Raw genomic sequence first — 5142 nt, 5'->3', positions numbered from 1 at the left:
GCGATCCTGCTCACTCCATTCAAGAATCCCAAGTATTCAAGATGGACGGCAGGGAGTGTGGAAAGAGAAAAAGGGGGAAGAGGGGGATGAGAAGAGCAAGGAGAGGAGAGAGGGCACCGGCCGCCCGCAGCTCCCTCCAGCCGGCCCTCCTGAGGAGGCTGCACAATCTCGTCTCAGCCGGGACTTAGGCAGGGGGAGGAGGAGAGGAAAAGGCAGGAGAGAGAGGGAGTGGGAAAGGGGGAGCTGAGGAGAGGCACGGGAGAGAGAGAGGGAGGGAAGGGAAGCCGAGGAAGGGAAGGGAAAGGGGAAGAAGGGAGGAAAAGGGAAGAAGGGAGGAAAAGGGGAAGAAGGGAAGGAAAGGGGAGAAAAGGGAAGGGAAAGGGAAAGGAGGAGAAGGGAGGGAAAGGGGAGAAAAGAGAAGGCAGAGCAGCAGCGGAGAGAAGTGGCAGGAAATTGGCCATAAAGAAGAGAACTCTAGATATCCTCAACTCCTAGAAGGGTAAAGCCAAAGATTTTCTCCTTTTCTTTTCTCTCCGCGAAAGGCTCGGGGTCTTCGGGTCTCTCCCCTCTCCCCCTCTCTCCCTTTCCCTCCTTTTTGTCTCCCTCCTTTTCCTACTTCACTTGGGGGGCATCTTCCCTGTCTCTCCACCAACAACCCAAACAACAATTCACAATCCCGAAGCGCCGGGGATGGTGCCGGGCTTGTTTAACTGTCATTTTCCGGCTGGTCGGTGGGGAGGGGGCGCAGGGCCGGGGGCAGCGGCGGGGGCGGTCGGGTGGGGGAGGGGCGCGGGCGGGGGGGGGGGGGCTCGGCCGGCGCCCGCCCCCGAGGTGTGGCCCCGGGCCGAGGTGAGGGCCCGGAGGGTGCCGGAGATGGGACTGAGGGGAGACTGTGTGTGTGGTCCGGGGCCGGGAGGTGTGTGGGAGGCACGGTTGGGTGCTGGCGGCGGGGGCCGGAGAAACTTCTCCCCCTCCCCCCTCCCAGCTGCCCCCTTCTCTCTTATCCCATTCACAGAACTTGGCTTTTCAGGTCCCTCCTGGTCTCCTCCTCTGGTCTCCATGGCTGCAGGGAGGGGGTGGGAGGGGGAACCCGCGCCCCCGGCCCCCGCTGCTCCGGCTAACCCTCCACCTGCCCTTTTCTCTCAGATCCCTGGTCCCACCTCCCGCAGCTCCGGGGCCGGGATTGGGGTGGGGGCCGCCGGACCCAGAGCAGCCCTTTCCCACTGTGAATGGGACGGCTTCAGATGCCTCCCCTCCCCCCACTTCCTTCGAGATCTCTCCGCCAGGGTCTGGGGAAGAACTTCGAGGAACGACTGGCTCCTGGGCCCGAGCGGGGGGAGGGGCCACTCCAGGCTGGGTGAGTCCCAGGGCTGGGGGGGTGGGGAGGGGGACAAGCTAGACCTCCCTCCCCCTTCCCTTTGCCCACAGCTCCCCCCCAGCCCGGGTCCCTCTCTGCACCCTGCCTGGGTAGGCGCCGGAGGGAGGGACCAGCCCTCAGTGAGGAGCGGTCAGCCCTCTCGTTGCCCCTTTGTCCCTTGTCGGTGGGACCCATTTGCTAGCTCTGACTGGCTTGCCCAGCTCCGGGGGCAGAGGTCAGGACCCCCCCCTGCGACTGACCCCCAGCCAGGCCTCTGGTGTCCACTTCCTTCCCTCGGGACTATCTGCAAACGGGGCCCCTGTGTTTAAAGATCAAGGGAACAAACTGCCCTGAAGCTGGGGGGTGGAACTGGTGTGCAAATAGGAGAAGGGAGGGAGCCCTTTGGGCTTCCGTGGGAGGCCCCATTCCTCCTCCCAGATGGTGGAGGGGTCCCCAACCCTCAGGGATCAACTCCTGCCTTGCCCTTTCCTCTCAGTACCAGCCTTCAGAGGGTCTTATCCTGGAGACTTAAACCCCTTTACAGCTGGAGGGGGGGATTTCCCAGGATTCTGGCCCCACACTGGGAACAGGCTGTCCCTGGAGGTTCTGGAACAACTGGATGTTCTCCTGGGATTCCCGCAGCTCTCTTTTACCTTTGACCTTTCACCAGTCTTGAGGGCATTTGTTGGTGAGAAGATGAAGTCTTCCAAGCTCAGGAAAGAAAGCCCAGAGAAGGGAGTCTTTGTACCCCGTTCCTTTTGGAAGGATGGTGCTTATTCACGGGCCCGGGGACAGATCCCCACAGACAAGAGTCAAAGCTCCTAAGTTTTGTTCCCTGCTGTTGTTTGCCCATGGTCCTGCTGTAAGTAAAGAAGTACCTTCCACACATTGCTCAACCATGTACCCATACGGTGTTTTGCAATTCTTAAATAGAAGCCCCAGGGGTCAACGGCAGCAACTGGGAGCCAGTCTACCTAAGTGTCTGTTTCCTGTGGGCCCGTGGTCATTCTTCCCTCTCCCTTTCTCTCCCTGTTACCCCCCCCCCCCCCCCCCCCCCCCCCCCCCCCCCCCCCCCACACACACCCAGGTACCACTGAAGTCTAGACATGAGAGAGCTCTTCTGTCTGGGGATGGAGTGGGTGGCGTTCAGAGATGAGAAAGGTCATCCCGAGTTGGGAGAGAGGGCTGAACTTTAAGATTTAGGAAAGAGGAAAAGTTGATTAACACACCACCAGCGCCCTTCACACAGACTCACTCACGTGGGCTTTGGGATGATCCGTCCTTCCCCCTGAAACAAATACTTGGGATCAAACTGAAGGGAAGCATCCGTGTCTGGGCCTTTCTTCAGTTGTACCTGCATCCCTTACTCAGACGCTGAAAGCACCACATGTTCAAAAGACTCAACAGCTTAGCTTTGGGAAAAAATAGGCCTGCCTTCTCTACTGGGAATGGAGATTGAAGAGAGGCAGAAAAAGGAAAAATATTGATGTGATGAGTTTGAAAATAGAGATAAAAGATGGTAAGTGAAACTGAAGAAAGGAACAGAGAAGACGAAAAGAGGAAGGAAAATTAAATGAGGTGGAAGAAATGAAGATATAGAATAAGAGAGGAGAAATCCACCAGAAGCAAGCCAGCTTTCCACTCCTGGCCGGGGCTCTTTTCACATTGTGCTACTGTCTGCACCTGTCACTAGCAGTGCAATGTAAAAAGGGCATTGGCCGGGCAGTACCCACCTGCACCGGCCTTCTTCGACGTGTACCTGCAGCAGTTGGGATCTGCATCCATTTAGCATGGATCCAAGCGTCATCCTGAGACTGACCTCAGTTCCTAAGTCACCCACTGTTACTCTGTGTGGAGAAGTGATGTAGCTGCCAAAAACAACAGGCCTATGGCTTTATTGTTGGGGATGGGGAGAGTGAGAGAAGTATCTATACCTTGTATGGTTAAATGAGAGTCAAAATCTTTAGTGGTAAAGGCACTTCCCATATAAGGGTCCCTAATTGTCCCCGAACTTTTAAATCAAGAGGGGGAAAAATGAACTGCCTGTTTTCTTTTCTGGCAATTTCAGAATAGGATTGGATGGTAGAGAAAGAGGAGAACAATAGATCAAAAGGAGCCCCTTGTTTGGGACAGGGAGAACACAGAAGGAAGTGTAGCTGTTCACCCCTATCAGCCCACCCCAGTTGTTCTTTAAATGGGTGCTCAGAGATTTTAAGAGGAGAGAGAAGGAAGCAGTCTTGTCCCCAATCATAGGATCTCAGATTATAAAGAGACCTTAAAGATCATCTGTTCTTAGGGGTTCAGAATTGGAAGGCACCTGAGAGTCATGTTGCCTACTTGTATTTGGACGAGTCCCTTTGCTTCCCAGCATACCCAACTAATGGTCATTCGGCCTTTGCAAATGAAGGCCTTCGGAGGTAGGAAACACTTGCCCCGCTCCTTTATAGATGAGAAAACCAAGGCCATCAAACAGAAAAATATGAGAGTCAAGATTTAAACCCAGATTCTCTAACCCCACAATCAATGCCCTTGAAAACATTAAGGATAATTCCTTCAATTCAGAAACCTTTGAGGCATAGATTAGTTGTAGTAAGGGGTGGGGAGGACACTCTCCCCTCTCCCAACAGTGTTCTGGTCTCTTAGATGTTCACAGAAATGCCCAGGCCCTGATCAAATCTCCCATGATGAAAACAGGACAAGGCAGAAGAAGCCCATGGGCTATGGTATGTAGCAGGTGCTGTATAAATTACTTGAATTAAAATTCATTCACTGAACCAGACATGATTTCTAAGCAGTGTAAGAAAGTCAGCAGTTTGGACACGGTTTGCAAAGAGAGCTTTAGATCAGATACAGAGAGGTACCATCTCTGGTCACATGGACCTTAGTGGCCAGGGATGAAATTCACTTAATGCAATATAGTTCAAATGAACCTCTGAGAGCATCTCCATCTTGCTTTACACAGTTGAAGAAGCTAAGGGAAGGCCCTTCTTACACTTGGGCAGACAGAATCCAGGATACTAAAGATTTCATGTAGATCTGGAGGCTCTGAATGTTGCTTATCCCCTTCCTTCCCAAGAACTTCCATTCCATCCTCCATATATCCATTGTCTTTCAAAGCCCTCTCGGGCATCCTACTCATCCACTGGGTGGTCTATCAGGAGCAATGTGGCTGCGAGACATTGTCTTCATGTGACTTATGTCTGATATCACTTTGCCATCCCTCACTGGCCTCCTTTCTGTTCTTCAGCCTTAAGCACTGAATAAAAAAGATTGGGTTTGGGTTCATTTGATTTCTAGGAGAATGTAACCTGATGAAGACTTTTGAGCTATGAGAGCCGGGAACTATTTTTTGCCTTTCTTGGAATCTCCAGCACTTAGAGCACAGTGACTGGCACATAGGAGGCATTTATTATTGCTTATTGGCTGAAGAAAAGAAGCCAAGTGGTCCTGGATTTTTTTTTTCTTTCCTTCCTTTTTTCTTTCATATTTCTTTTTTTTCTTTCCTTTCTTCTTTCTTTTTCTTTCTTTCCTTCCTTCCTTCATCTCTCTCTCTCTCCCCCAGTCCCAATGATGCTACAATTTTGAGCCACTCCCAATTTCTGCTGGTTGTGGGTAGAATCTTTACTGAATAATTATTTTTAAAAACCTAAAATAGTGTGTGTGAGGTCGTCAGAGGCAGCCAGGTGGTGAAAGTGGATAGAGAGGACTCTCTGTAAGGAAGACCTGAGTTCAAACAGGATTTCACTAGCTCTCAAAATCAAATAATAGCACTTACCTCCGGAGGT

The 5142-nt window shown here is 52.3% G+C and overlaps 1 non-coding gene across 1 annotated transcript; it reads left to right on the top strand.

Annotated features, from left to right (window-relative positions):
• Positions 1-2950: 2950 nt before the first annotated feature.
• MIR130A (microRNA mir-130a) lies at positions 2951-3100 on the top strand. Its single transcript, NR_105739.1, has one exon. It is a non-coding gene; the product is annotated as a microRNA mir-130a (primary transcript).
• The last annotated feature ends 2042 nt before the right edge of the window (positions 3101-5142 follow it).

This window comes from Sarcophilus harrisii, chromosome 6 (genome assembly GCF_902635505.1).
Source record: "Sarcophilus harrisii chromosome 6, mSarHar1.11, whole genome shotgun sequence".
NCBI lineage: Eukaryota > Metazoa > Chordata > Mammalia > Dasyuromorphia > Dasyuridae > Sarcophilus > Sarcophilus harrisii.
Note: the sequence above shows the minus strand (reverse complement) of the source record. Positions and strands in the feature narration are given on the sequence as shown.